The 21,287-nt window shown below is 36.2% G+C and overlaps 1 long non-coding RNA gene across 9 annotated transcripts in view; it reads right to left on the bottom strand.

Moving 5' to 3' along the window:
* Window positions 1-21,287, bottom strand: part of LOC119230640 (uncharacterized) — a 587,338-nt gene that overhangs the window by 512,816 nt on the left and 53,235 nt on the right. For all 9 annotated transcript variants that reach the window (XR_008551838.1, XR_008551837.1, XR_008551844.1 and 6 more), the window contains exon 3: window positions 19,810-19,957. This is a non-coding gene — a long non-coding RNA (uncharacterized LOC119230640). The remainder of the gene's footprint in view (window positions 1-19,809; window positions 19,958-21,287) is intronic.

Raw genomic sequence — 21,287 nt, 5'->3', positions numbered from 1 at the left:
ACTGTGAAAAACTATATGGCAGATCTCCCCCAAAGTTAAACATTTAGTTGCCATATTATCCAGCAAATCTACTTTAGGGTATATAAAAAAACAAATGAAAGCAGGAACTGGACTGATACTTGTACACCAATGTTTATAACAATATTATTCATAACATTCAAAAGGCAGAAACAATTCGTAGTGACTCTGATGGCTGCCAGGAGTGGGGGCATTTGTTTAATGGGTGTAGCTCAATTTTGTAAGATAACAAAGTTTTGGGTAGTGATGATGGTTGCACACAATGTGAATATACTTAGTGCCACTGACCCATTCACTTAAAACAGTTGAAAGGGTAAAATTCTTGCTATGTGTATTTTACCACAATTTAAAAATTGAAGTTTCACATGCCACAGAGTGCACATTGAGATCAACAGGCCCTGCCTGTGGGATTTCTGTACATTTTCCTCTGATGCAAGGGGAACAGCAGCGGGAAAGGATGAAGATGTGGATGACACCAGTTAAAGTAGGGTTGCCAGGCAATTTAGTTGAAAGTATTTTGACATTTAATTTAACTGCTATTTCCCAAGCATTTGACACTTTCTTCCTTTGGGGAGAACAGATAGATTCCATTGCCTTGACTGTTCTGTCCGGTAGAGTTCGTGAATTCTATCCAATTTCACTTCAAAATGGAGATACAGATGGTAGCATTTCTTTTTTATTTTCCTTGTCTTCATCACCTTGCCAATAAATGCAACTTCCTTTCCAAAGTGCCCCTGTATCACAAGCCATGCTTTTTCAGCTTTCTCCTTCTTTTATTAAACTTTCGATTTGAGACATATGGAGAGACATGTGTCAGAGCAGGCACAGTTTCCTGTGCCACTGCCAAAGCTAAGGGCACCTCTGAAATTTAGGAGATTGATCTCAGACCTGAGAAACTGATTAAGAGGCTAGAAAGAAGTCTGAAGTGCTAAATAAGAAATGGTATGTGACAAACTGTAGCTTGCTAAAACCAGAAAATAACTCAGATCATGTTGGCAAAGACACCACATACTAACCCATGTCACCCAATATTAAAAATATAAATTTCACTACAGCACTGGTTGTCTCCAGAGAGGCTGATGGAGGGGTGGGGAGTAACCAAAAAAGAGTGTATATCAATGAGAAATCTATTAAATACATTATGGAATATGCAAATAATGCTAATGCTGACAGAGTGCCTTTGGGTGTGCTAGGAAATGCCTGCCTTCTGGTAATGGACCAATTACAAATGACAGACCACCACCGTCTCTAGCCCCTCCATGGGTAAAAATTCTAGACAAAGTTGTCCCTTTTCCCCAGCCCTCCCAGCCCCAAGCGAGTGTTGCACAGGCTGAATTTCAGCACCCCAGACACAATTTGCTTACAACCTGTAATGCACTGTCATTAAAAATAAATATTTAAGATGCATTGGTACATAAAAATGAAAGGCTTAGAATGGCTTTTTATCTACAATATTTACATGGATATTTCTGAAAAAAAAATAAGCAAGAAACTATGTATCTTAGCATTAACTCTAAAGTTTGTAGTCCCTGGAGACAGATGAGTGAGCATTTTATACATGGAATGGAATGCCAGATGTGCTGGCTGGGCACTATTAGGATGTATTTTTCCTCCTCTTTATATATTGAGCCTCCTCCTTTTCTTTCTTTCTGTTTGCATGAGGTTGCATGCTTTGAATTGAAGCACATGAGATCTTGAATATAATTTTCCCCATTTTCTGGAATAGGACTCAAACCAGGATAAATATAAAAAATCCTCAAGAAGTAATCTGGATCTTTCTTGCTAAAGAGCATCACTGACAAGTTTTTATTTAAATTAACCAGAATTGAGGGCTTGTTCTAGTTCATAGCCTTAAGAATTATCTACAAATATTTCACTAAATTACTTGTCTTTGGTTCAAAACCATATCTTCCCTTAGAAAGAGGAGTGGGGAAGGCAGGGCACGGTAGATCAAGTCTCAGCTTCCCCATTTAAGTTTGCCATTACCAGTTTTAGATACATGTATGTATTCTGTTTATTCTATTACTTTTGAGAATCCCAACTGCCTGGTAGACAAGTCTTCCCTGCTTTGATCCATATTTCCCTTATTAGTCATGTTGATTTACTTCTCTATATAAATTTACAATCAGCTTGTCTAAAGTTAAAAACTGGTATTTGTTATTGAAATGCTATTAAATGTATGATTCTATAATACATTTTAAATTTTAAAATTTATAATTGTGGATTTGATTCACAGAGAATTGAAATCCTTATGATATTATTGACTCTTCCTAGGATTGAGGTTTATTTTGTATTTTTCAAGGGGTCATTTTTTTCACTCATTCAAATATTTCTTGTTAACACTCTTCTGATATGTTGTTTCTAATATCACCACAGTAGACAAAGACTGGAGAAAGCAGATATTGATAGAAAGCAAAAGAATCGTACCTCAAGAAAGATTCGTTGAAAACCAATGCTAAAAATTTGCCTCTCAGAATGAAGCACTGACTCACACATCCATGGGAAACTTGCAAAATGTGATAAGATCCTGATCCTCCCCCTTTCCCTCTACTACAACTCCCTCTATCACTTTCCGCATTCCAGAGTTGTATAGAAAAGAATCAGATTTTGGACTGAAATATTATCCATAGTACTTTTAATTCTAATCTTTTATGAGAATAGAACATCTATTACTGGTCTGTAATATATTTGTTTTTTTACATTAGTTCATTTCATGGGTGTGTTCATTTTATCAGATTGTGAATACAACAGCCTGAAATATTAATGCTATAAAATTCTATGTGCATTCATATAAGGGACTGTCAGATCCCAACCACAATTATGTATACTTACTGAAAACACATTCACAAATGAGTAGAACTCAAGATCATAAGTTCAATTAATTTTAATGCTCCCAAGATGAATGAGAATTTTTAAAGAAAATGGCTCATTTACTTGGATCCTTAGCTCTGGAAGTTATTTTAAATTAGTGAAATTGCTTGTCCTGAAATATTTAAGTTGATGTAGAGTTTTCCTGCAACTTCTGAAGATTTTTCCCAGTGATTAAAGAAGTTTTATATTTTAACATTAAATAAAAATTTTCCCTCAATAACTTTAATGTTTTAATAGATATGCATGTTTTGCCTAACATTAGTCAGTTCAAAATGATGTATAAACTAGCATAGATTGAATTTCATTAGTATTCTAATTTCTCTATGAGCTGCTATGTTATTTTCCCACAGCTCAAATCTAAAATATTATTTGACAATAAATATTTAAGAGGGTGAATTCCGAAGCAATTTTGGTTAATAGAATTCACCATAACTAAGAAATATTATAATAAATGTGTATTAAGATCCATTTCTCCAAATCCCAGAATATTAAACATTCACAAATGCACCTAAAATTTAAATAAAACATTCTTATAGAAATAAACTTGTAATATTTATCATCCAGAAGAATAGTGCAAGTAAAAATGTGAATAGTTTTAGAGACATTTAGAGGTTTCATAATCACTAATACTTAACTTTCTGCTAACAGAGAAATGTCACTCTGTAGCTATATATTTTTGATGTTATAGGAATTATTTAGTTCAGCAGTTTGCTGGTCTACTATTACTCATATAACTTATTCATTCAATAAATATATCAGAACTTTCAGTGTTCCAGGCATTGTGTTGGTGTTGAAAACCAATATGGACTGTGCTACCCTTAATTCACTATTAGCTACTAACTTGTCATTGTAGCTACTAAGCACCCTGAAATTTTGCTGATCCATGTTGAGATTACTGTAAATATAAAATACACATCATAATTTTTAAAAAATGTAAAACAGCTCAATAACTATTTTTATACTGATTGCAGTCTGAAATAATATTTTGAACATAGTGAATTAACTATAGAAGTCAATTTCACATGCTTCTTTTTCCCCGTCAATATAGATAGTAAAAAATTTAAAGTTGTATATATGGTGCTCATATTTCCTTTTATCAATTCATACAGGAAAAGAAATTAAATAACTAAATTTAGCATGGTAATTAAATATATTTTGCATATTTTTATATTATTACCTGGGATAACTTTTTGTATATTATTTTGAAAAAAAAATTTATGCCAGGTATCTTCCTTTCTTCCCCCACCATCATCCATTATACCACTTTGAAACTTTTTTCCTTTCCCCTCCTTCTTAGCCTCAGAAACATCTGATCATTAGTGTATGTTACCTTTTATAAGTATTTTGTTTTGCTGATTTATCTGTTATGCAAATATCCTATATTTGTCATTCTGACTTGCTTTACTGCACATACTTTCCTCAAACTTCTGATTTTGCTATAAATTATAACATTTCATCTTTCCTAATGGCTGAAATGTATTCCAGATTGTGTAGTTACAACAGATCCTCTTGATCATTGGGCACTTAGGTTGTTTCCATGTCCTAGCTATTGTGAATAATGCTGCCATAAACATTGTAAAGCATATAATTTTTGAGGTGATGTTCTCCTGTTCCTCAGATACATGCCTAAGAATGGGATTACTAAGTCATGGAATATTTCCATTCTTAATTGTTTTTAAAGATTTATTTATTTATTTATACAAGCACTGGGTACAGTCAGAAGTGCAGGAGGGTGAGAGAATTCACCAGAGCCAGAGCTGGGAGCAGAGCAGGCAGAAGGACCGAAGTACACTGCTGAGGGGGAGCAGCGGGCGCGGCAGGAGAGGTCTGCCGGTGGCCAGGGATTGAACTGGCGCTGCAGAGGCTGCGGGCAGCTTCGCAGCCCAGCGCTCAACCGCTGCACCACCAGGGGAGGCCCCATTCTTAATTTTTTAAAGTAAATTCATTTCAGCTTCCAAAATGACTGCACCAATTTACATTCCAACCAATAAAGTAATACAGTCTGCTTTCTCCATTTCCTCTCCAGCACTTGTTTAGGGTCTTTTTAATATGTGTCATTTTCACTAGTGTGAGGTGATATCTCATCTCCATTTGAACTGTATTTCCCTCATGTATGTACACATACACACACACACACACACACACACACACCACCTTCTGGATGTCCTTTTTGGTGAATTTTCTGTTTAGATATGCTGCCCATATATTAATTGTTTGGGTTGTTTTTTTTTTGTTTGTAGTTAAATTGAATATGTTTCCTGATATATCTTGGATATTAAGGCCTCTACAAGGTGTGGGCATTATCACTGGCAACAGTACAACCCACTTAGGAAGCTGAGGCCAGAGAAAAATTATTCTGTACTGTCCTGTCTATTGTGGCGATTCAACTAGTAAGATTCTAGATTATTCAGTAACTAAAATGAAGAACTAACAATGTGCATAAATTTATATGAGAAAAATCGCTTTTTGCAAATTTAAAACTTTCCTGAAACACTGTATGATGAGATATCACTTTGCACACAGAAAAGTTTAGGAGAGTAAATACTAAAATGTTAACCAAAATTTACTTGAATAGCTATATTTAATGCAAGTTTTGCTCTCTTAGTTATAAAAATGTTAGTTAGAAAAAAGTCATTTTTATTTTGAAAATTAAAAAATCAAGCTTTCCATGAAGATTTTTTAAACATAATGAAAACAGTGGTGTGTAAGAACTACAGAACTCTGACCTGCCATTTTAATCCAAGGAGTACTAACTGCTGATGTTACAGGAAAACTATCATTATTGGAATAAGGGGAAGGGAGACTTTGAATCCTCATTCCAACAATGTGTGAACTTGGGGAATGCTTTAACTTGCCTGAGTCTCTGTCTCTTCTCTATGCAAAATGGAAAAAAATACTATTTACTTCATTGTTATATTGAGCACTGAAGATACACTGGTGGCATGGCACGTATTCATGTCTTATAAATATATAATACTGAAGGGGGCGGAGCAACATGGCGGCGAGGAGACGCTGCAAGTAAGATCTCCCATTAAAAAAAGTGAATAGGGAGGAAAAGCAGCAGGTCCCAGTGAGAACTGGGACACGGAAGATAAACGGGTGACGCCAGCAAACTACCCGAAGAAGAAACTGGCCATAAAAGAGGACTAGAAGGGAGGGAAGCGCAGAACCCTGCTCCCCTCCCCCGCCCACAGAGGCGGCACTCTCCGACCGGCAGAGAGGAGGAAACAACAAACCAAAACGGCCCACAAGAACAAACGAGGCAGCAAGCGGGACTGTGAGCGGAAAGGAACTATTGCAGCCACCACACCCCGTGAACGGGAGCTGAGGCGAACCCTGCAGGATCCGCCACGGCGGTGAGCGAACGGCTCCGGGCGCCATTAGAGAAGAACAAAGACCCCGGGAGACGCGCACACAGCCCGGGCTGCGGTAAGCTTGCGCGGAAAGCGGCGCACTCAGCGCGCACTTGAAAAGCAAGTGCAGACCTGGATCGCGGCTGCCCAGGTCCCCGCGCCTGCGACCTAGGCTTGCGGGGAGACGACCTAGGCTTGCGGGGAGACGCGCGGAGGTCCTCACTGAGGTGAAGGTCCCTCCCTGAGTAAGCAGGATCCAGGCACCCAGGCACGGGAGCGGTGCAAAAGGCGCCCTTCCCGCGCCACTGAACTGGGCTACAGCCCGCGTCCTGGAACTGAGGGCTTTGAACTGAGACCCGGGGCACGAAAATTCGGGGCGTGGTTTCTCCACGACGGTGGGGCACAAGGCAGACACAGCACCCCAAAGCTGTTGAGGTGTACCCTACCATTCCCGCTCTGTTCTCTGTCCCACGGGGTGGGGGGAGGCGAAAAACAGCCCCCCAAGGACAATAGGAGAGATCTCTGGCGCCACCTAGCGACCAGGAAAAAAAAAGTCACTAACACCCTATAAAACAGGACATTTCTTAAGACTGCTTGAAAAGGGCAGAAGGTTTCTGGAGGACCCAGTGGCCAGCCGGGAAGTTATTCCACGCCAGGCCCCTTCCGACCAGCAGTCTGAGCCCACAGAGGGAGCAGGCACCCACGTCCGGGGCAGACCGGGTGCGCAGAAGAGTGTGCCTGAAACCGGAGGCGCAGGGACTGCATCCCGCTTCGAATTTTGAGAACAGGGACATTTCTTCAGTAAAAACTGCCTAAAACCAGCAGAAAGCTCCCCCAGAAGACAGAGATGGCTCCTGGAAGAGCCAGAGGGGAGCGGAGAAGTTCACCCAAGATGTCAGTCAGTCCGAGCAACACAGTGTCCCAACGCATACGACAAATTAGAAAACAGACAGTAGGGAGTAGAAGAACCACACGCAACCTAAAAACTCCTCAGGAAAGAAGCACACCACAAAAAGAAAACCACTCCCCAGATTGCAACGACAGCAACTTGGAAGAACTTCTGAGCCTTCCAGAAAGAGAATTTAAAATTGCCATGATTAAAAAAGTGATAGATCAGAAGAAGGAAATTGAGTCCCTAAAGAGGGAAGTAAGAGAAATGCAGGAGATCAAAGAATTAATGGAGGAACTAAAGAACTCTGGGAAAAGCAATGAAAGCAGAATAGATGAAATGGAAGAACGAATAAGTAATCTTGAAGACACAGAAATAAAAAGAACCAAAACAGAAAAGGAAAGAGAAGTACGAAGGAAAAAGAATGAAGAAAGACTTCGGGAACTATCTGACTCCATGAGGAAAGGAAATATAAGAGTTATAGGAATTCCAGAAGGAGAGGAGAGAGATGTAGGAACAGAGAAAATATTCATGGATATAATTGAAGAGAACTTCCCAAATGAGAAGAAGGAGCTGAAAATTGATATACAAGAAGCAAGAAGAACACCAAACTTCCACGACGAAAGGAAAAACACAGCAAGACACATAATAGTAAAGCTCCCAAGAATCCAGGACAAGGAAAAAATAATGAAGCTGACAAGAGGGAAGAAACAGATAACATTCAAAGGAAAACCAATCAGGCTGACATCAGACTTCTCTGAAGAAACACTACGGGCAAGGAGAGAGTGGAGGGACATAGTCAACAGACTCCAAGAAAACAGATGCCAACCAAGAATACTCTATCCCGCAAAGCTCTCTTTCCTCCATGAAGAAAGAATATGGACCTTCCCAGACAAAGAGAAACTCCGGAATTTCATTGCGACTAAACCCCCACTCCAAAAAATACTACAAGGAATCCTAAAGCCAGAACCTCAGAGGGACGAATAACAACGAAAGAAGACCAAAAAAAAAAAAAAGTTATTAAAAGAATAAATAAATAAAATCAAAGGAAAGACAAACATAATGGCAAATACAGATGCTAACATATCAATATTAACTCTAAATGTAAATGGACTAAACTCTTCAATAAAAAGACACAGAGTTGCAGCCTGGATTAAGAAACAAAACCCAACCTTTTGCTGTCTCCAGGAAACACATTTAGCTACAAAAGATAAAAATAGGCTCAAAGTCAAAGGATGGAAAACAATCCTACAAGCAAATGGGCCAAAAAAGAAAGCAGGAACAGCTATACTTATATCAGATAAAACAGACTTCAAACTCAAAAAAATAAAAAGAGACCCCAATGGTCACTACATTATGATTAAGGGGACAATACTTCAAGAAGAAATAACACTCATTAACATATACTCACCAAACAAAAGAGCACCAAAATATATCAGACAACTGTTGTCCTCTCTGAAAACAGACATCAGAGAAAACACATATGTAGTGGGAGACTTCAACACACCACTATCAACAATGGATAGATCAACAAGACAAAAAATAAGTAAAGAAACTAAAGCTCTAAATAAGGACCTAGAGCATTTGGGCTTAACAGACATCTATAGAACACTAAACCCAAAAAAAACGGAGTACACATTTTTCTCAAGCGCACACGGATCATTCTCCAGGATCGATCACATACTGGGGCACAAGACAAACATCAACAGATACACCAAGATTGAAATCATACCAACCATCTTTTCTGACCACGAAGGCATCAAACTAGAAATAAATCATAAAAAGAAGGCAAGGAACTATCCTACCTCATGGAGATTAAAAGCCACACTACTGGAAGACCACTGGACTAACGAGGAGATCAAAGAAGAAATTAAAAAATTCTTTGAATTGAATGACAAGGAGGACACCAATATCCTAAATGTATGGGATGCAGCAAAAGCAGTAATAAGAGGAAAATATATAGCAATAGAAGCTCACATCAAAAAACAAGAAAGAACTCAAAGAAACAACCTAATCTCGAAGCTCAAAGATCTAGAAAAAGAACAACAAAAAAACCCCAGAACCAGTAGAAGAAAAGAAATAATAAAAACCAAAGCAGAAATAAATGAAATTGAAACTAAAAAAACAATCCAAAAGATCAATGAAACCAAGAGCTGGTTCTTTGAAAAAATAAATAAAATAGACAAACCCCTAGCCAGGCTCACAAAGGAAAAAAGGGAGAAAGCACAAATACACAGAATCATAAATGAAAGAGGAGAAATCACAACGGACACAGCAGAAATCAAAAGAATAATCAGTAACTACTATGAACAGTTATATGGAAACAAGTTCAACAATCTAGAGGAGATGGACAAATTCCTACAACTCTACAATCACCCAAAGCTAGATAAAGAAGAAATACAACACCTAAACAGACCAATTACAAGCAGCGAAATTGAAATGGTAATTAAAAACCTCCCCAAAAACAAAAGCCCAGGACCTGATGGATTTACAAATGAATTCTACCAAACATTCAGAGACGAATTAGTGCCTATCCTTCACAAACTCTTCCAAAAAATTGAGAAGGAAGGGACAATACCAAACACGTTCTATGAAGCCAATATTACACTAATACCAAAACCGAATAAGGACAACACAAAAAAGGAAAACTATAGGCCAATCTCCCTAATGAACACTGATGCAAAAATCCTCAATAAAATTTTAGCTATCAGAATCCAACAATGTATCCATAAGATAATTCACCACGACCAAGTTGGATTCATTCCAGGGGCACAAGGATGGTTTAACATCCGAAAATCAATCAACGTTATCCAACACATCAACAAAAAGAAATATAAAAACCATATGATAATATCAATAGATGCTGAGAAAGCTTTCGACAAAGTGCAACACCCATTCATGATAAAAGCCCTTGAAATTCTTGGGATACAAGGAACATACCTCAACATCATAAAGGCCATCTATGACAAGCCAACAGCCAGTATCATTCTCAATGGTGAAAAGCTGAAAGCAATTCCATTAAGATCTGGAACAAGACAAGGATGTCCACTCTCACCACTGCTTTTCAATATAATACTGGAAGTCCTAGCCAGAGCAATAAGACAAGAGAAAGACATCCAAGGAATCCAAATAGGAAAAGAAGAAGTCAAACTATCACTATTTGCAGATGATATGATAATATACATAGAGAACCCCAAAATCTCCACAGAAAAACTAATTCAACTCATCAATCAATTCAGTAAAGTGGCAGGATACAAAATCAACACGCAAAAGTCAGTAGCCTTCCTATACACAAACAATAAATCTGAAGAAGAAGAAATCAAAAAAACCATCCCTTTTATTATCGAAACAAAAAAAATCAAATATTTGGGAATAAATCTAACAAAAGAGGTAAAGGACCTATACAAAGAAAACTATAAAACACTGTTAAAAGAAATAGAAGAAGACACAAAGAAATGGAAAGACATCCCCTGCTCATGGATTGGAAGAATAAACATTATTAAAATGGCCATCCTACCAAAAGCAATATACAGATTCAATGCTATTCCAATCAAAATCTCAATGGCATTCTTCAAAGAAATAGAACAATTATTGATGAAATTCATATGGAATCACCAAAAACCCCGAATAGCCAAAGCTCTACTGAAAAAAAAAGAAGGAAATGGAGGCATCACACTCCCAGACTTCAAACTATACTACAAAGCCATAATCATCAAAACTGCATGGTATTGGAACAAGAACAGACATACAGACCAATGGAATCGAATAGAAAATCCAGAAATAAACCCACAGATTTATGGTCAACTAATCTTTGACAAAGGAGCAAAGACTATGCATTGGAGCAAAGAAAGTTTGTTCAATAAATGGTGCTGGGAAAACTGGGTCGCTACATGCAAAAGAATGAAGCTTGACCACTACCTCACACCATACACAAAAATCAACTCAAAATGGATTAAAGAACTAGACATAAGACCTGAAACCATAAAATACATAGAAGGAAATATAGGCGAAACACTACGGGATTTGCACATCAAAGACATCTTTACAGACACATCACCCAAAGCAGTGATAGTGAAGAGAAAGATAAACAGCTGGGACTACATCAAATTAAAGAGCTTCTGCACAGCAAAAGAGACAATAACAAAAACAAAGAGAAACCCCACCAACTGGGAGAACATTTTTGCACCCAACACTAATGATAAAGGACTGATCACAAAAATCTGCAAAGAGCTGATGAGACTCAGCAACAACAAAGAAAATAATCCAGTCAAAAAATGGGCAGAAGAGCTAAAAAGAAACTTCTCTGAAGAGGAAATGCAAATGGCCAACAGACATATGAAAAAATGTTCAACATCACTTGTAATCAGGGAAATGCAAATCAAAACTACCATGAGATACCATCTCACACCAGTGAGAATGGCACATATTAAAAAAACTAGCAACAACAAATGTTGGCGAGGATGTGGAGAAAAAGGAATTCTTGTGCACTGTTGGTGGGAGTGCAAACTGGTCCAACCACTATGGAGAGCTGTGTGGAGATTTCTGGACCTACTAAACATAGAGCTTCCATATGATCCAGCAATTCCACTCCTAGGTATTTACCCAAAGGACACAGAAACATCAATTCCAAAGAGCACCTGCACTCCTATGTTTATAGCAGCACTGTTTACAATAGCTAAGCTTTGGAAACAACCCAAATGCCCAAAAATAGATGACTGGATCAAGAAGATGTGGTACATATATACCATGGAATATTACTCAGCATTCAAAAAGATAAACACATGCAATTTGCAGCAACATGGATGGCACTGGAAGGGATCATGCTCAGCGAAATAAGCCAAAAAGAAAAGAAAAATACCGGATGGTCTCACTCATAGCAGGAATCTAGAAAACTTAAATAAGGGACCAGGAAAATGAATATAAGAAAGTGAAAATCAAAATCAACAAAAAAACTATGAACCAGAGACACTTTTTGGGGGGTGGGGGCGGGAGGGGAAGGATTGGGGTCAGAATGGGGCGTTTGCAATTGTATGGGGGAATATAAAAATAAAATTTAATATTTAAAAAAAAAAAAAATAAAAAATAAAAATAAAAATGGATACATTTTTAAATGAAAAAAAAAATAAAAAAAAAAATAAAATGCAAAAAAAAAAAAAAAAAAAAAAAATAAATATATAATACTATAATTGCCCCATTCGTAAGGAATGTTCTGACTGATTTCAAAATAAAAGTTAAATCAGTTTCACAATACACTTAAAAACTTCTAAATTCTATCCACACAAAGCTAAATATTTTGTATGATACTCAGTCATTTCTCATGTTTCTGATAGTAAATCATTCTTATAGATTGAGTTCCAGATCTCTAACATTGCCAATCAGCACCACAAAATAAAATAGAGTTCTACCTTTCATCATCACTTCATCACTTTCAGCTTTCTAGTAAAATTTTACTTTGTGTTCTTGTGTCACAACCACAGATACAAGTAAATTATAGATAAGTTAATTTTAGCTATCCAAATAATTTGTTTCATAATTTAATTCAGTTTCAGAATCTTCCCTCTATTTTTTTATGAGTTACAAGGAAAATATTTTTGGCAAATTGGATTTTGGGGAATACCAAATGATATAGCCAAGAAATCTTCAGCAAAAATAAGCAGTCATTGACTACAACATCTATTATTAATTTCAACCTCTATTAATATCAATTATTTTATCTTACTGAAATTCCAATGCTGAAAACAAAAAATCCCAAATGGAAAATGAAATAACACTTCCATGCATTACAGTAGGAAGGCTATTAATTATTTTTACAGATGATTTGTTTTTCCTGGGTTGGTAGAGATGGAATATATGTATTCAGTTTTGGTGTTAAAATTTCACTCTCCTCATGGAATCTAGACAGATAATTACAACTTGTGACAAATTCTTTATATTCAAGATTTGACATATTACAAAGTTTGGTAATGACAATGTTCATACAGACCCCAAATCCTTCTGCTTCTTTTCTTTCTTGGGGGAAAACTTCCTTTAAAAAAAGATTTGAGAATCTTTTGAACTGCATAAATCTGCTTTTTTTAAATCTTAGATAATTCAGGAAATGAAATGTGAGCTATTCATGCTTAAAATGAAGATGCACTATAATTTGAGGTCCAGGAAAAGCATTAACCTAGTTAAAACACATGTCTTTTATTAGGGTAGGAGGATGAAAATAAAAAATATTTTAAACTTATATTTTCAATATTTCTGACTTCATTTTCAGAAACACAGGTACCAAAGTCTGATCATTTTAAACTTAGGACTTTTAATTTTAAGTATACAGTTTCCTGCCTGATTTATAAGGAAAAACTGAAACCTGTATAATGTTAAAAAGCATTGTTACTTTAATAAAATAAAATATACTAAAAATTTTTAATTAAAGATAATAGTAAAAATACAAGAACCTGACTAAAAGGTTAAATTTAATTTTAGCTATAGAGTTATATTAGGCTATATACATATATCAGTTATTAAGTACAGAAGCTACTAAATATCTATTTAGTGGGTCAAAAGCAGTTGAAAATCAATTAATTAAAAGCAACTAAATTTACCGTTTATGAAGAATACTCTAAATGCCAAACATTGTAATGGCAATTAACACATTGCCTCATGTAATGCTACCAACAAAACTGTGAGTATCAACCTTATTTTACCATTGAAGGAACATAATCTTAGAGAAATTAATCAGCCTATCCAACATCAAAGAGTGAGAGAGGTAGGATCAAAGCAAGTATTAGAGCTGAATCTCCCAATCTTCATAACTCATTCTGTTTTCACTCTAATTTCTTATACTCTGTATAAGGATTTGATTTTTTATTAATTATCAACACCGTTGCCTAAAAGTTCCTACTTTTATTGCTGGCTGGAGCTCTGTGGTTGGATACTAGAACTCTGCATTATAATTAATTTTTTTCATATTACCACTGTCAAATAAAACAGGAAAAGGGAAAGACCTCTTGAGTTATATCAGGACAGTGGCCAAGCCAGTTCTTAAGCCAATATTATTTTCTCATGAGACTAAGGGCAAGTACTGCTTTAATTCTTAAAAGTTTATTTTTTTACTATTAATTTGGAGACTACATGGAAAGCAAGTTAACAGGTTAAGTAAAATTGTAAAAAGCGAGATACAATGAGAAATAACATACTTGGATTCAGATGAATTATTCAGGCTTTTGGATACAGTAAATTGAGCTCAGTCCAGAGAAAACGTAGATAAAATGAGTTTAGGAACAAATAATAAGATATGGAAATACATTTTAAATGAAATAAAGCTTCAGGTGTATAGTTAAGAAACTTTTAAAAACTAAGGCAGAAAAATTATCATAGAATATACAATATATACAACACAGCAAAACAAACAGAAATGGTAGATAAAGTGATGGCTACATTGCTAGAAGCTTATACAACAAATTTTTAAAATGATATGGACAATTATTTTGTATATAGTGAAGAAGAGTCCAAATGTCATTCAGTAGGAATTTACCAACTTTCCCCAAAACATTTTCAAACATCCTCAAAAGATTAAGCACTCTCTAAGGTGTGAGAAAAACAAGACACATCTGAGTTTTGACTATACCTTCATGATAGAAGCAAGGCATCAATATCTCTAAGTTTCCTCATGAACTAAAATAGGGCTAATACTAACTACCTCATAGTGTTTAAGAGTAAGATGACATATGAGAGAGAAGTTTACACTCCATAAAACATGGTAAAAGTGAATACTAATAACAGAAGTTAAAATAAAATGAAAAAGTCATGTTCTACAGAAAGTGTTATGATCCTCACTTACAGAAAATTAAAATGTGTGCTAATAAATACATAGCCACAAATATAGATTATATTAGTGCCATAACTATTAACTTGCAAGGATATCCAGCACACCAAGTAAACAAAGCAAATTGCATACAACATGATTTTATTTCAATAACAACAACCAATTCATTTGTGATTACATGCTTCAATAAATTTGTATAAAGAAGAAGCTGTGGAATGGGTCATTTCAGGCTGCTAGGGGAGTGAGATAGTGAGAAGTCCGACTTTTATGTAATGCACATACATACACAACTATGTCTTTTGTTTTTTTAACCACAAGACTATTTTATATCTGTAATTTGGAAAACAAAAGTTTTAAAAATATTTGTAATAAAAACCCTTGAAAATATCATTAATATTACCAAAAAATGTAACTAAAGTACACAAGAGGTAAAGAATCAAGTTTCATTTGCAGACTTTTAGCTGATTATCCAACCTATTTCAACTTGTCCTTAGACTACCTTTTTTTTGTCGTTATACTATTAATCCAAATCAATACAGTGAGACATTTTCACAGTCCATGGAAATTATCTCTATTATATCAAAGTAAAGGATACATCATGGAATCTGAATTTGAGCCAGGAGAAGGTAGGAAAGGGAGTAGTTCAAGACCTCAATACTTAACATGAAGCTCTTTTAATGATGGGAGCATCTAAGGCACCCAAGAGTTTGATCTACATGAATGGCACAGAAAAGCCATTATATTGTACTGATATGCTTAGTTTCAAATCATTTCGGGTGTATTTTCCATGTACAGTCAGTAGTGAGAAATTTTGGCCATATTTTCTATTTCTTTTTAATTTCTTTAGAAAAGGCTCTGCAAAGTATAGAAACTATAAAGGAATGTTGGCTGGGTATATAAAACAAGTCATTATGCTTAAGGGATCCTAGTCAGAGAAATCCAAATGAGAATCAAGAAATTAGCTGTAAAGAAACACATCACACTCTGCTTCTCTTTTGTAATCCTTTGTTTTTCATTTCCATGAAAGTCAGGTTCTGTGGAGAGAAATCACCGTGTTTGCCAGCACAGATGCTGATGCGACAAAGGAGCTAGGGATGTTTAGTACAGGGATTGAAAAAATCTTTATGAATAAGGCATTATTTTTTGATCTTTGGTGACTTCTCCAAACTCTTCCTAAGGCTTCTCTAGTGTTTTGGAGTGGTCCATTAGACCTTACCCCTTTTCCAGAATAACATTTACTCAGCTTCTGAGGTAAGTAAAGATAAAATATTGGCATTTCATTAAAAAATGTTTTCCTTCCCTCTAGAAACATTTTTTTTTCACTCAGGGCCCCCTTTGCTCTCACCAAGGAGTCCTACAGTGCTTTTCTTTATTGGCAATTTGAGGATGGAACCTAGCTAGATGCCTGATTTTTCCAGCTGACCTTGTAACATCTTCAAAACAGAATTCTAAAACCACAGAAGCCTTTGAAAGAGGTCAAAGATTTTGAAACTGATATTATTCTATACAAATCAAGAGATGAGCTAGTAAAGAGAGGAGTACTCTTCTAATCTGTTTAAACAAATGATGTAGAAGAAAGGAGCTTAAGCAAATGAGGGTTGTTCCTGTGGAGGTGATTGCTCCAGCTGTGCACAAGGTAGGTTCAACATGAAAAGCTCTGGCCCCTCTCAGCAATGATCCTTTGAAAATAAAATGTCATCTGTAGGCTGAACAGAATACACTGACTGTGTTCTAGCCATTTTTGTCAGACCTTGCAGACCTGGGGACCTCAGGATGAAGAAGACCCACCTTGCAGCCTTGAACAAACACATTTAAAATCAGTTGTTCCTTCACCTTCAAAGTACAAGAACAATACCAGTAATTCACAGCATTATACTCAGAAAACCTAAAAGTTGCATGAAAATAAAAGTTCAAGGAAGAGAAATTACTGAAGTTGGGTAAAAAGAGAAAATAAATGAAGGTCGTAGAAGAACTGCCAATTCATATGTTGAATGGTTCTGAATCTATATTTTTCAGCAGCATCCAATATTGGAAATTCTGGATTCCCAAGGGACTTCTGGTCTTTGTCTCTGACAGGATATTAAGGAAGATTAGCATCCCCAAATAGATTCAAGGGCAGGAAAATAAAGACATTATATAGCAGAAACAAAGTTGGAAACAAGTTTTATTTTAAAATAAAACCCTGAAATATGGACAAATATTTTACTTAAAGTGTGATTATCCTTTTATTGATTTATTTTATGAAATCGGCCAAGAAAAATAGATTCAAAGTTTTCTGAATCTCAAGAATGGATTTTTTATAGAAAACCTTAAGATTTATCAAAGATGATGAAATGCAACTAGATGAGATGGAAAAGTGACAAGTTAAAATGTTGAAGCAGTAATGAGCTTGAAAGGGTGCCAGAAGATAAAAGAGATTCTTTAGCACTCGGGGGAAAAAACAGCTATTGTTTTAGTACAAAATATGTAACATTTTTTATATAGTTTACAAAGGAAAAAGTTCTTCAGTTCGTGGAGTAAAAGCATGATATAAAGCCTACTTGGCTGTCTCTTTGAAAAACAATGATTATACATAGTATAATTAAGATAATGATAAGAGAAATGGGTACAACCATTTCTTAACCATTATGTAACTTTAAAATGCCATTTTAAAAAAAAATCTAGAAATTAGGTATACATGAATACATAGACAATTTAGACAACTTCTGTTTTGCAAAAGTTAGTTTTAATGCAGCATGATGTTCGCTTGAACAATATCACCAATACATTTTTCAATGATGGATCAGACTTTTAAGAATTAAAGTATACATCCAGCTCAGTGTCGGGGTGACCTTTTACATGAGAATAAATCCCAAAATAAAACTACTCCCCACTTCTGGAAAGAAAAGCACAGTGTGTTGATTCTATCTAGTATATGTCACTAGACCCAGTTAAGGGTCTAGATGTGACAGAAGGCAGTGGAGAGAACTACGTCTTATGATCACTCAAGACTAGCCTTATAAGCAAGTTTTCATCATTAAAACACCATTTACTAATCTGAAAAAAAAAAAAAAAACTAACAAAGAACCCTGGAAGATCATCTGTTACTAGTTCAGGTTCTCTGTCCCCTGTACCTCTTCTTTTCCTCTCAGTCTTTCCCTTCCTCTCAGGAGAGTGTCCTTTTTGACATATGCAATGAGTGTTAATATAACACTAGAGAAGCTGGCTGATTTTATATTTAAACAGATTCCACTCCAAAGGATCTGAAAAGTTTAAGCCAAATTCCATGGAGGTCTGTGAGGTGCCACCAATTCTGATTCCTCATTGCCTTCCAGAGAAGACCCAGGAAGAGTGGTTTCCCCAGATCTAACCACATAGGAAGGGAGAGGGGTAAAAAAGGGGGAAAGGAAAATTCTAAAACTGACTCAGCCAGGTTTTTAAAAAGCCAGAAGAGAGGGCCTCCCCGGTGGCGCAGCAGTTGAGCGCTGGGTTGCGAAGCTGCCCGCAGCCTTTGCTGTGCTGGTTCGATCCCCGGCTGCTTCCCGGCCACCAGGGAGGGTCCCACATGGCACACAGACCTCTCCTGCCACTCGCTGCTCCCCTCAGCAGTGTACTTCGGTCCTTCTGCCTGCTCTGCTCCCCGCTCTGGTTCTGGTGAATTCTCTCACCCTCCCGCACTTCTCACTGTACCCAGTGCTTGTATAAATAAAATTTAAAGAAAAAATTAAAAAAAGAACACACACACACACACACACAAAAGTCCAAAGAGAACAGTAAAAGAAAAAAAATTCTGCACCATTCTCTGGACTCTAAGAATGTTTGCATTCTTTCTGGCAATAGACTGTGTAAGCATGTAGCCTTAGATACTATGAAACATAATAGAGTTACATACAGAATATGAAATAAACTGCTAAATGTTCAGAAAATAAAAGCACATGGTTATATTCTTGTTTCAGTGCCATATGGACATTTGAGGATATTTAAATTAACAGTAACAGCAAGATGGCTTTAAAATTTCCTTACCTCTCAAGGAGACTGGGCGCCCAAGTGTCCACTTAATAAGTTTAAATGGATAAGCCAAATGACAGAAGTGATAATCAAAGTTAGAAAAATAAATGTAGTCAGTTATAAGACACTGGTTCTCATTTTTCTTTTGAGATAGGAGATATTGTGTACAGATAAAGGGCTCTTTATGATGCATTTATGTGATTTGATATTGCTTTTATGCAACTGCATTATGACTGCATTGTGTATTATGCTGTGTTAGCTGCTTTTACAGCATGCTCCATAAAATCAGGAGAGAGTAGTTTCCCCAAATGTTCATTATTGTAACTATTTCAATCATACAGAAAAAAATGGGAGAAATGACACACAGTGATTATCTTCTTATTTGATCCTCGAACAAGTGCATGTATTTCCAACATCCCACTAAGTAACCAAGTATGTTAGGAACTTAAGGAAGAACGCTATTCTTTCATCCTTCTGATGCAGCATAGCCATCTTGAGTGACACTGAGATGAAAGGAACTTCCTGACCCACAGGATATTATGGCTCAGCTGAACAAGTTGCCCTTGTAGTTGCAGTGATAGCAATTTAACATGTTTCTACAGGAAATATGACATGGTAGATACCTTGTGGCTTCCTTCGGGTTTTAGGTAAAATTCCACTTACAAAAGTTCCCTTGATCTAAACGAGAATTACAAACACTCATTCTTTCCTCATTATTGTCTCTTATGGCACCATATTTTATCATACTTATAATACAGTATAACTAGACATTTACTTTTCCATGTGGATGGCAGTAAACACAACAGCCTGGCACGTGGCAGGCATAGATAGACACCTATTGAAAGACAGAATGTCATCAATGGCGGCTCTATTAGACTCACCTCTCCAGGGTGGAGGCGGGGAGAATCCTCAGTGCCAGGATATGAGCTTGAAAAAGTCCCCCTCTCTCCTTGTTTCTCAGTCTTACCAGGAGAACTCTACCTGAAGCTGCCATCTGGGATGACTCCAGTGTCTCTAATACATAAAAACCTAGAAAAAAATCATCATTCTTCCTAAAACTTAGATCCAGATAATTTAACAGTGAGCTTTAGCAGGCACACACACACACACCACACACACAAATGAACAGGTAGCTAACACTGGAGGGAAAAAATAATAAATGAATATAAAAATGTGTACATCAAGAAATATCAAGTAAATGGTAATAAGGGCATACTTAATCTTTGTTTTCCACCTACTTAAAAAAAAAAACTCTTATTTAAAAACCATAACAACTAACGCCAATGAGTTTGAGTTTGAAATGAATCAGTAAACTCATCCATTGAAAACTGTCTGCACAGTTTGAGAGAAAATAACATAAAAAGATAGCAAGGATGATGTTACTATCTTATGACCCACTCCTTTGAATTTATTCTAAGGAGATAGTTCAAAAGAAATTAAAAAATTAATATGCACTAAAACATAATGCAGTATTTTGTATCATTGCAAATGTTCAGAAACATCTAAATATATAATACTTAAAAGCATAAAATAGAGAAACTAAAGCCTTTTCAAAAAATGGTACTTCTAACACACCATTTGACGTTTATTTCTGTGGTTTCCTAATTTGGGGTTCCCTCAGCTGTGACACAAACCCACTCTATAAACAGAATCTACTTGGGCCACTCTACATTCTCCCATGATATTTGGGGGACGCCTCACAATAGAATGAAACTCCATGAGAGTAAGATCTTTGTTTTATTCATGTCAGTTTCCCTAATCTAAAACAATTCCTGTTATTTAGTCTGTGCTAATAAATTCTGGTTAAATGACTGAGTATGGACCTCTAATTAGTCTAATAAGCTTCAATCACTTATTATGTCGCTCTGGGCAAGTTGATAGGTTTTCTGAGACTTAGTCCCATGTCTGTTAAAGAGAATAATCTTCATATGATTAGTAGATTGGACAAGGTACACATATAAAGCATCTACTAGGTATTAATACTTTTCTCCTTAATAACATCTCAATGAAACATATTAATTGTACATATTTTACATCACTAGGGAAAACTTTATAAATCTTATATATCACTAAGCATATCTTTTCATCTTTATCCACAGCATATAGTCCAGTTTTTAGCAAGTACTAGTCATTCAATGAGGGTGTTATTTATTTTGGTTCCTTTCATTAAAAATAACATCACATTGCCTGGCGGAGCCAGAGGTAAGCTAGGAAGTTCACCCACACCAAGCAGCAGTTTGAGCCCAGAGGGGGAGCAGCACCCACCGCGGGGGCAGACCGGGCGCACAGGGGAGTGCGTCTCCGACTCGCCATTTTAGAACAGGAACCTTTCTTCAATAAAGACTGCTTGAAACCGGCA

This window comes from Talpa occidentalis, unplaced genomic scaffold (assembly GCF_014898055.3).
Source record: "Talpa occidentalis isolate TD23 unplaced genomic scaffold, MPIMG_talOcc4v2.1 talOcc4.10, whole genome shotgun sequence".
Classification (NCBI taxonomy): Eukaryota; Metazoa; Chordata; class Mammalia; order Eulipotyphla; family Talpidae; genus Talpa; species Talpa occidentalis.
This window is presented reverse-complemented; position numbering and strand designations above follow the sequence as displayed.